The following is an 11,987-nucleotide window of genomic DNA, read 5'->3' on the forward strand; positions in this document are numbered from 1 at the left end:
CTCCTGCCTCGTAAGGGCTGCCACCACATGAGGTTGGGTTTTTTTTGTTTTTGTTTTTTTATTAATTTATTATATGTAAGTACACTGTAGCTACCTTCAGACATTCCAGAAGAAAGCATCAGATCTCATTATGGATGGTTGTGAGCCACCATGTGGTTGTTGGGATTTGAACTCAGGACCTTTGGAAGAGCAGTCAGTGCTCTTACCCGCTGAGCCATCTCGCCAGCCCCCCACATGAGTTTTTTATGCTGTTCATTCTAGGGATGGAACCCAGGCTAGACAAGCCACGTGCCCAGCCCAAGCTTCGGTGATTTTGTTTTGTTTTCATTATATTTATCACACACACATCCTGCTGTTTGCGTGTGTGTGTGTGTGTGTGTGTGAGAGAGAGAGAGAGAGAGACCCACGAAACTGCACGCAAGCAAGGACAACTTGGGGAGTCAGTACTCTTCCTCGATCATGGGATACCTGCCCCCGACTCGGGTCATCAAGGCTAGGGATGACTTACCTTTCTACCGAGCCATCTCTCCAGCTCCTCCATTTGTCTGTTTTGTTGTTGCTTTGCTTTGTTTTTAATTTTTAAATTTTCTTATTAATGTGCTTTGCCTGTCTATCTGTATGTGCACCACGTGTGTGCCTGGTACCCTTGGAGGCCCGAAGAAGGCTTTGGAACTGGAGTTGTGAACCTCCATGTGGGTGCTGGAAATCGAACCTAGGTCCTCTGGAGGAGCAACCAGTGATCTCAATTCCTGATCCATTTCTCAAACTCCCCATGTGTTTGTTTCCCAGACTATTTCGTGTTGTCCAAGCTGGCCTCACATACCTTATGTATCAAAGGACTTCTCACCCTCCTACTTCCACCTCCCAAGCGCCTGAGCCAGGTATTTCACAGTGATGATTTCAGCCCCTACTGTGTCCCTACAGGAAAGCCGGTGTCTCTGGTACAAGTCTGAAGGGAAAGCTATATACTCAGGCTCACACACCTCCTAGGTAGGTGTCAGGGCAGGCAGGCATATTGTTTCCCTGTTGCCTGTTACATGCGTGTGCACGCGCGCGCGCGCGCGCACACACACACACACACACACACACACACACACACACCGCTTGGCCAATACCATCCTGCTATATTTAGAGCCGGGATTCAGGAAGAAGCCGGGACAGCGCTGATGGCCGCAGTGAGAAAATGGGGTGGTCATTTCCCAGTCTCTCAGCTCCCGGAAAGCCAAGCTGCAGCTCGGCAGGGACAAAGAAAAACATATGTGTCACTGGCATGCACCCAGCCCCTCCCCCCCACCCCCCATCCCCGAAAAGACTGGAGAGAAAAGGCTTTGTGAAGATGCAGCCAGCCCTGCACGCCAAACTGAGCCCCTGGGAGTCCCCAGATTGGGTCTTACTTCGGGATCCTAAACTTGGGGCTGAGGGAGGTGCTTTTGGGGCAAACATGAGGACGTGAGTTCGGATCCCTCGCACCCACAAATGAAGCCAGGTGGCGTGGTACACAGCTGTTGATCACACTCCTGGAGAGGAGACAAGAAGATCTCTGAGGGTTCTGCCTCTCCCCCCCCCCCCCCCAACCCCTACCTCATGAACCTAGGTCCTCACTTCTCCATTCTTTAAGGTGTGTTTTTTTTTTTTTTCAAATTCCCCAAGACCTTTCTCTTATTCCATCGATCACAGTAGACTCAGGGGCAGGCTCTGCTTTGGGTCCCCCAGTGTCCTTACCTACCCTATAAGCCCTCTGCCTATCTTTCCCTTCCTTTTTGCAGAACACTAACAGCCACACCAGACACCCGGGTGAGAGTGCCCTTATTTCTGATCTCAAGGCTTAGCCTTGCTTCCTGAGTATCTGTCCCAGAGGCTGGAGCTCTCTTTGAGGAAAGTTGTCCCTTTCCTCAAAGCCAGCTAGGAGGCAGAGACTAGCCAGTAGTTCTATTTTGTATGTCCCTGCCTCCCACTCCAGGATGCAAAAGAGTTGGGGGCCCCTAACTTTGGCAGCCATAGTGGGAAGGGCAACTCCAGGGGCCAGTGGGATGCAAGGCCTGCCTGTCACTATGGCAACAGCCAGCTCCTGGGAAGCCAGAGGTGTATGTGTGCCTACCCCTCAGTGCAGATGCTTCAGGGGGAGGGAAGAGAAGAGGCCCCTTGGGCTGCCTGCCCACCCACCCGGCTTTGTTACCCGATCCCCCTCTTTACAAAAGAGGAACAATACCTCAGGCACACACTGAAAGGGAGACGATGCGAAGGGGCAGAGACCGAAGGAGGTCACCATCACTGCCCCACCCCCACTGGGAGCCCCTCGAAGCTCCACCTCCTTGGAAGATGCCAGCCTTTCTAGGGGCCTTGGCTAGAGGCCCACTGTGGGAAGGGACAGCCTTCTGTCCCGAGTTCCCACCCTCGCCACGCCAACCTTCCCCCTAGGCCTCTCTTGCATTGTAAGCTCCCCCCCCCTTCTTGGATAAACCCGAATCCTTCCCCCAGGCCCCACCTCGACTCTGATTAGCCTGTCAGGATGCCCTACCCGGCACCCCACTGCAGAGTGCAGCTAACTGCTCCAAAGCCTGATTTCCCTACAAAGCCTGGGGACTTCAGGAGGAAGGCACCGTGCCATGCCCTACAAGGTTCTGGCTCCTGGCCTGGAGGAGGCGCCTATAAATGTCCATTGTGTTAAAAGAACGTGTGAAAGAGAGGGACCATTACCAATGCTTAAAGAGGGCTGGGGGAGACAGCGCAGGGAGCGATACACTTGCCCGGGAAGTGTGAGGAGTTTGAGGAGCCGAGTTCAAGTCTCCAGACCCATTTGAAGCCAGGCATGGTAGCTGTAATCCCAAGGCTTCTACAGGGAAATGGGACGTAGAAACAGGAGAGAGCCCCTGTAAGCCAGCAGGTCAGCTACCCTGCTTTGCAGATAATGGACAACAACAGAGCCCTGACTCAAACCCAAGGTTGTCCACTGACCTCTACATGCACGGCAACACACACACACACACACACACCGTACATAAAAAAGGTGTAGCATGCACCTTTGATTCCAGCAGAGATAAGCCCAGTCTACACAGTAAACGTGTCTAAAAGAAATGCTAAAAGTATTTTAAAATCTGTTATATGTATTTACTCGGGGGAGGGGGCATATACCTGCTACAGTGTGTAGGCTACAATGCACATGTAAAGGTTAAAGGACAACCTCGGGGTTGGCGTTCTCCTCCACTATGTCACCTTTGGCAACAGAACTCAGGTCATCAAGCTTGGGGACAGGCACGTTTACCCAGTGAGCCATCTTGCCAGCCCTAAAAGAGCATCTTTTTTTTTTAATTATTAAAAATTTTAAATTTTTATATGTTTGTATTTGTATAGGGAGGGGTATGTGCACATGAGATCTGGGGACCTCAGAGGCCAGAAAAAGATGTCAGACACCCAGGAGCTGGAGTTATAGGTGGCTGTGAGATGTTTGACATGGGTGCTGGGAAGCAAACTCGGGTGCTCTGAGAGAGTAGTGCATACTCTTGGCTGCTGAGCCGTCTTCAGCCCCAAGAAGCTCTGCTTTTTGCTTCTCTTCTCTTCTCTTCTCTTCTCTTCTCTTCTCTTCTCTTCTCTTCTCTTCTCTTCTCTTCTCTTCTCTTCTCTTCTCTTCTCTTCTCTTCTCTTCTCCTCTCCTCTCCTCTCCTCTCCTCTCCTCTCCTCTCCTCTCCTCTCCTCTCCTCTCCTCTCCTCTCCTCTCCTCTCCTCTCCTCTTCTTTTCTTTTCTTTTCTTTTCTTTTTCCTTCTCCTCCTTCTCTTTCTTCTTTAGTTTATCAAGATGGGGGTTTCCTTGTGTAGCCCTGGCTGTTTCTGGAACTCGCTGTGTAGACTAGTCTGGCTTCAAACTCTCAGAGATCCACCTGCCTCTGCCCCCTGAGTGCTGGGATTAAAGGTGTGCACCACCATGCTCTGAAAGGAGCATTTTCTTAAAATCCAGGCACTCTGAGCACGCAGGCACACGCCAGCACTCTGAGGCAGAAGAAGGCAAATCAATGCAAGTTGAAACCAGTCTGGTCTACATAGGGAATTCCCGAAGAGCCAGGGCTACACAGTAAGACTCCATCTCAAAATAAAATAGAAGCCAGCCATGGTGGCACATACTTGTAATCCCAGCATTTGTGGGAGCAGAGGAATTGTCATGAGTTTAAGGTTAGCCTAGGTTAGTTACACAGTTAATGAGAGGCCAAATCCAAAGCCAGGTACGGTGGCGGAAGCCTGCCATTAACATCTTCTGGACCGGACGCCAGACGATTGGGAGATGAAGGGGTGCCATCAGCTTACTTTTTCTTTTTCCTTTCTTTTCTTTCCTTCTCCCCCACTCCCCCATGCTGGCCTTCCTCTCCTCGTAAACCATATCGAGGGACATTATTGGTATTATACCTTAAATGGCAAATCTTTTTTTTTTTTTTTTTTTTTTTTTTAAGGTTTTGGGTTTTGGTTGTTTTTGAAACAGGGTGTCCTAGTTTGGACTTTATTGCTGTGAAGAGACACCATGACCAAAACAACTCTTATAAAGGACAACATTTAATTGGGGCTGGCTTACAGTTTCAGAGGTTCAGTCCAATATCATCATGGCGGGAAGCATGGTAGCGTGCAGGCAGTCATGGTGCTGGAGGGGCCCAGAGTTCTACAGTTTGATCAGCAGGTAGCAGACAGGGACTCAAAGAAGAGGCTCTGGAATTTCACACTGGGTGGAGCTTGTGCATTGGGACCTCAAAGCCTGCCTACACAGTGACACACTTCCTCCAACAAGGTCATGCCTACTCCAACAAAGCCACACCCCCTAATAGTGCCACTGCCTATGGGCCAAACCTATTCAAACCACCACACAGAGTCTCACTTATTAACCCTGGCTGACCTGGAACTCACTATGTAGACCAAGCTGGTCTTGAACTCATAGAGATCTGCCTGCCTCTGTGTCTTAGTACTGGCATTAAATGTGTATGGCACCACACTTGGCTCTGTCTGTTTATGTCTTATTAGCATGGATCAATGATATATAATTACAGGATGGTCTCACATAACATTTCCATACATGTACGTGATGTGCTTTTGCGCATGTGCAAACAGGCACTATAGTGTATGTGTGAAGGCCAGAGGCCAGCTTCCAGGGGTCAGTTCTTTCTGTCTACCATAGGGGTTTGGGTTATGAGACTTTTCTACCTCTACAGCCCTTGACATTTAATTAGTCAGTCAGTCTGTCTGTCTGTCTGTCTGTCTGTCTGTCTGTGTATTGGGACCCATGTGAGTCACCTTATTGTATGTGAATCAGTTCTCTCCTTCCACCAGATGGGACTGGTCAGGTCGGTAGTAAGTGACTTTACCTACTGAGCCATCTGCTGACCCAACGATATGATTTTTTTAAAAAGACTTATTTTACTTATTCGTTTGTTTGGAGATAGGGTCTCCTTGTGGAGCCCTGGCTGGCCTCAAACTCACAGAGATCCACCTGTTAAAATTAAAGACTTGTGCTACTAAGTCTACTATGTGGCTTGATTTTCTTCTCTCTTTTCTCTTCCTTCTTTTTTTTTTTTTTTTTTTTTTTTTGTTTTTTTGTTTTGTTTTGTTTTGTTTTTTGAGACAGGGTTTCTCTGTAGCCCTGGCTGTCCTGGAACTCACTTTGTAGACCAGGCTGGCCTCAAACTCAGAAATCCGCCTGCCTCTGCCTCCCAAGTGCTGAGATTAAAGGTGTGCGCCACTACCGCCCGGCCTTTCTTTCTTTCGTTCGTTCTTTAGTTCTCTTTCGTTCTTTCGTTCTCCCGCTCTCTCTCCCGCTCTGCCCCCCTTTTCTCTTTCTCCCCCCCCCCAGACAGTGTTTCTCTGAGTAGCCCTGCACCTAGTTCTATAGACCAGGCTGGCTCCGAACTCAGAGATCTCCTTGCTTCTTTCTGCCTCCCAGGTGCTGGAATTAAAAGCCTGTAACCAAGAGCTTGATTTTCAACAGGAGACTTAACTGAGCACTTGCTCAGTGCCAGGCAACGACTCCTTTGCGCCCCCTGCAGTTCACAGTCTTCACCTCACTTGTAGAGACTGAAGCGGAAGAGGTAAGGCAGGTAAGGCACCATCGCGGTCCAGATGGTGAGGAGAACGCAGAGAGGTGATACTCCCTGCCCCGCAGGACCTCAGTCCGAAGGAGAAGCCACGGAGAAGGAAAGGGAAGGGTGTTCAAGATGCACAGTGTGGGTACACAACGAATTCCAGCACTTGGGAGGCTGAGGCAGGAGGATCACGAGTTTAAGTCATCCTGTGCTGCATAGGGAATTTGAGATCAGCCGGGGCTTCATGAGACTCTGTCTGAAAGCTCCAAAAAGAAGAAAGACTAGGATGAGGAGGGGAGAAGAGGAAGAGAAAAGGGGGGTGGGGAGACAGGAGGGGGAGGCAGCAAGGAGAGGAGGGGGACAGGAAGAGAGAGGAGGAAGGGAGAGAGAGAAGCACCGGCCCTGAGGACGCATTAGTCTGGTAAAAGGGAGGCCCCCAGCCAGGACTCTGGGATCCCCCTAGGGCAACAGAGGGCCAGGCAAAGCTTTTAAAGGGACAAAGAACCAGAACCTGCTGGGGGCAGGCGGGATCCCGAGCAGGGCTGGGGGCACTTCTGGGAAAAGGCGGGTTTGGGGGGGCGAGCATGAAGGCCAAGTGCAGCCTGGCTGGGCTGGGGGAGCCCCGACGGCCCGGGCGGGAGGCGCCCGCCGCTGCTGAAAGCGGCTTTTGTGCAGCTGAGCCCGGAGCGAGCTCCTGTTTCGTTGACGTTGGACGCTCCTGCTTATTTATCCAGTTCAGCAGCGGCCCAGGCCGGTGAAAAAAAAAAGAAAAAAAAAGAAAAAGAAAAAGAAAAAGCCTCAGCTGCTGAGTTAGCGAGGAGGAAAGAAACCTTGCCAACTTCCACAGCCCTTCCCAGGCCGGAGGGGCCTCAAAAAGCCTGGCAGAGGAGCCTCAAGCTGCCCGGGGGCCCCAGGGATTGCCCACAGGCCCTGAGGGCTGAGGGGAGTCCTCTAGGCCTGTAGTCCATTAGCAATCTCTCCCTGCAAGACACCAACCTTCCTCTGGGGTGGCAAATAGCACCCTCCCCCCCAGGGGGGGTCAACCAGGTGGGAGGGGCACCCAGCCTTTGCCAGGCCTCATCTTGTCCCAGGGACATTTGCCAGCGTCTGGCTGGGCTTCTTGGCTTTATAAAGGTCTCTCCAGCTTGCCTGGCCAGCTGCAGGAAGTCACCCCTCAGATGGGCGAACTCCACTGTCCCAAGCCCCATCTTTCCAATCTAGTCTGGGCAGTTATGGTGCTAGGGATTGAATCTAAGTTGGAAATTCAGTGACCAAATTCATCCGGTACTGGCCCGTGGGGCTAGCAATGACAGGAGGTAGAAAGTAACAGATGATCATATCACTGGGACATGGCAGGACATGTGTCCCCTGTGACCTCAGCACTCCTGAAGCTGAGGCAGGAGGGCTAGCGTGATTTCAAGACTAACTACAGCTGCCTGCCGAGATCCTGTCTCAAAGAAAAGAAAAGAGAGGGGTGGGTGGTGTGTGTCTGTGTGCATATGTCTGTATGTGTGTCTGTGTATCTGTGTGTCTCTGTGTGTATGTCTGTGGGTGCCTGTGTGTGAATCTGAGTGTGTGTGTGTCTGTCTATGTCTGTATGTATATGTCTGTGTCTTTGTGTGTATCTGTGTGTGTCTCTGTGTGTCTGGGTATGTATCTGCATGTATATATGCAAGTGTGTGTCTGTGTATGTCTGTGTGTGCCTGTGTACATATCTGCGTGTATCTGTGTGTGTGTATGTGTGTGTGCCTCATTGGGTAAAGGAGCTTGCCACCAAGCCTGAGGTCCTGAGTTCAATTCTGCTCTCCCACAGGGTGGAAGGAGAGAGCTCCCCCTAGAGAGCTGTCCTCTGAGCTCCACTCACAGGCTGAGGCGTGTGTGTGTGTGTGTGTGTGTGTGTGTGTGTGTGTGTGTGTGTGAGTCGCCCCAAAGAAATAAATGTGAAAAAAAGAAAGAGCTAGGTGTGGTGGTGCAGGCCTTTAGTCCCAGCACTCAGGAGGTAGAGGCAGGAGAATGTCTGTGCGTTGGAGGCCAGCCTGCTCTACATAAGGAGTTCCAGGGCAGGGTTACATACTCACACACACACATGCACACACACATGCACACACACATACACACACACACACACACACACACACAGTGGCAGCCGTTCATGTGGGCCCCGACAGGACATTAATCGTTGGACAGGAGAAGGACCCAGTGCTGGCAGGATAACTTGCTCAGTGACAACGCAGAGTGGAGCAATCTCGGGAGCAGTGTGACGGCTCTCTGCCCAGCGGTGTGAGGGCTCAGTCCCCTGTCCCCAGGGTCCCAGCATTGTCACAGAAAGAATTCAGAGACAAATTAGGTAAGGAACTGGGAGGAAGTTGGTTATTATATAAAGCAATGTACAGATGGTGAATGTGGGGTTCTCAAGGGTCAGGGTGCGGCAGGCCTGGGGTTCCAGGTACTTAGAAAGAAGAGGGAGAGGCAGAGGCAAAGGAGAACAGAGACTTCAAAGCCTGTCCGGGATACAGAGGGAGTTCAAGGCCAGATGGGACAGTTCAGGGAGGCTCTGGTAGTACAATTGACTTGGAGGCACATTACGGGGAAGGTCCTGGAAGAGACAGACGCTACTCCTGACTGGTGGCTTGCTGCTATCTGTCCTTAAGAGTTAAGCCAGCTGGACTGGCAGACCTGGCCAAGGATGTGCTCTCAGAAAGGCAGGTTCACCCGAAGTTGTACAGAAGAGGTGCAGGAATAATTAGCCCTTGATTATCTTCCCAGAATTCCTACCCCTAACACAGTGCCTACAAGCCCCTCTGTTTCTGGTCTGCCTGGTCTTTAGCAGTGCTGGCCCCAGAGCCTAAGTGTGCTTTCCTGGCACTCCGGGACTCTTTCCCTCAAAGCTCCCCTCCCTGCCTTGTGGCTACTCCTTGCTGGCTTAATCAGACAATGTGGCCTCTTTCTCTGCCCCCCCCACCCTTTTCTTCTCTATTTCCGTCCTTGAGGCTTCTGTGGAGGTCCACAGCCCACCTGCCTTGGTGTCTGTCTCACCTTTCAGATTTACTTATGTGCATGTGTGTTTTGCCTGCATATATGTATGTGTCCCATCTGTGTGCCTGATGCCTTCCAGGGCCAGAAGAGGGTGTTAGATCCCCTGGAACTGGAGTTATCATGGTGGTCATGAACCACCGGGTGGATATTGGGTCCCCTACAATAGCAACAGTGCTCTTAACCATTGGACCAACTCTCCAGCCCAGGGTTTTTCTTTCTTTTTTTTTTAATTTTTAATATTTTTTACTACGTATTTTCCTCAATTACATTTCCAATGCTATCCCAAAAGTCCCCCATACCTAGGGTTTTTCTTCAAAATGCTAATAAAATTGTCCTTGAGCTTCCATTTGAGTCTGCTCTTAAATCCTTTTTTTTTTTTTTAAAGATTTATTTATATGAGTACACTGCAGCTGTCTTCAGACACACACTAGAAGAGGGCATCGGATCCCATTACAGATGGTTGTGAGCCACCATGTGGTTGCTGGGAATTGAACTCAGGTCTTCTGGAAGAGCAGTCAGTGCTCTTAACCACTGAGTCATCTCTCCAGCCCTTAAATCCTTTTATTAATGATAATGAGTTGGTCCCAAGGGAGGGATCCCAATTTCCTTAGTATCATTTTCTCAAAATAATAAATAAGACGGATCAGCCTGACATGATGGCGCACACTTTTAATCTTAGCACTTGGGAAGCAGAAACAGGCCCACCGCTGTGAGTTGGAAGCCAGCCTGGTCTACATAGTGAGTTGCAGGCTAGCCACGGCTACATAATGAGACCTCATCTCAAAACAGGGTTTCAGGGCTGGTGAGGCATCTCAGCATCTCAGCAGTACGAGTTCAGCACTGGCCTAGAACCCATGATGGGTTCAGAGGCTTTTTTCAGAGAGCCAGAGTTCAGTTCCCAGCACCTACACCAGGAAGCTCACCCACAGCATCTAACCCTCCAGCACCAGAGGAATGCAAGGTCTCTGACCTCCAAGGGCGCCTGCGCTCACATGTACCCACCCCCACTTCACACGCAAAATTAAAATAATAAAAGAAATCTTTAAAAAAATCTAAGTGCTGGCATTCTAGCTGTGTTTATATCGGTATATGTGTGTAAATATGTGTGTATGTATACAGGTATATATGTAGAATGTTAATGGTGATCATGTATTTGTTTCTCTAAGATAGTGTCTATGGCTGGCCTTGAACTCATTAGGATCCTCCATCTTCAGTCCCTGAAAGTGGAATGAAAGAGCTGCACGGGGTCGGGGTGGGATGCTTACTCCTTAGAGGAGAGTGCTCCATTCCCTGAAACTGGAGTTACAGATAGTTGTGAACCACCATGAGGTGCTGAGAACCAAACCCAGGTCCTCTGACCCAACAGCCTGCATTTTTATTGCTCTTCAGAGGTAAAGATGACATTATCAGAGCTGGGCGGTTTTAATCCCAGCACCCAGGAGGCAGAAGAAAACCTTTGATCTCTGAATCTGAGGCCAGCCTGGTCTACAGAGCAAGTTCCAGGACAGTCAGGGCTATACTAAGAAACCCTGTCTTGAAAAAGATAATTAAAAATAAAATTAAAAATAAAGATGATGGCGCTGGAGAGATGGCTCAGTTGTTAAGAGCACTGGCTGCTTTTCCAGAGGACCGAAGTTCAATTCCCAGCACCCACATGGCAGCTCATAACTGTCTGTAATTCCAGTTCCAGGGGACCCAACACCCTCACACAGACATTCATGTAGGCCAAACAACAAATGTACATAGAAAGAAAGAGAGAGAGAGAGAGAGAGAGAGAGAGAGAGAGAGAGAGAGAGAGAGAGAGAGAAATTAAGAAAGAAAGAAATTAAGAAAGAAAGAAATTAAGAAAGAAATTAAGAAAGAAAGAAAGAAAGAAAGAAAGAAAGAAAGAAAGAAAGAAAGAAAGAAAGAAAGAAAGAAAGAAAGAAAGAAAGAAAGAGGGGCTGGTGAGATGGCTCAGTGGGTAAGAGCACCCGACTGCTCTTCCGAAGGTCCAGAGTTCAAATCCCAGCAACCACATGGTGGCTCACAACCATCCGCAACAAGATCTGGCGCCCTCTTCTGGAATGTCTGAAGACAGCTACAGTGTACTTACATATAATAAATAAATAAATCTTAAAAAAAAATGTTTAAAAAAAAAAAAAGAAAGAAAGACAATGACATTATCAGAGCCATATTTAGGTCGGGAAGTATCTCGGTTGGTGCCATGCTTGCCTGACATAACAACGTCCTGGGTCTGTCTGCGGTACTGTCAGTACTTCAGTAATGTCAGCACTCAGGGGTGGAGGCAGGGGATCAGAATTTCTGTGTCACCTTTGACTATGTAGCAAGCAGGAGGACAATCTGAGCTACATGAGCCTCTGTCTCAAAAAAAAAAAAAAAAGGCGAAACCAGAGATCGCAAAGTCCAGAAAGACAGAGGTGCACCGCAGGAGCCAAAGAAAAGGACTGCGATCTAATGCACAGGATGTCCTGAACTCCATGCATGCCCAAAGGAATGAAGGAAGGAACACGTGCATAAGTATATGAACGAATGTATGAACAAACATATACGAAAATGCACGCATGAATGTGCCTAAGTGAAGGAATGAAGTATATGGATGAATGAATGAATACGTGGATGAATGGCGGAATCGGTCACAGACACTGGCTCGTCAGGAAAGAATACTCTATGGTTGAGGGTAGTCAGTAATCTCCAAGCCTCTTCACAATGACCACAGCACTGTCCAGCCTCCAGCCTCTGACGTGGGCGGAAAGAACTCCCGGAGATTGGTGAGATACGGGCAAGATGCTAGGCAGGACTGAACCCAGGCTAAGCATGGTAAGTGTCCGGTTATGGCTCCCGAGGCTTCCCTCCACCCTGGACTCACAGGTCAGTGGCTGGGAATCTTTCTGATCC

This window comes from Mus caroli, unplaced genomic scaffold (genome assembly GCF_978045245.1).
Source record: "Mus caroli unplaced genomic scaffold, Mus_caroli_1 scaffold_4, whole genome shotgun sequence".
Lineage (NCBI taxonomy): Eukaryota > Metazoa > Chordata > Mammalia > Rodentia > Muridae > Mus > Mus caroli.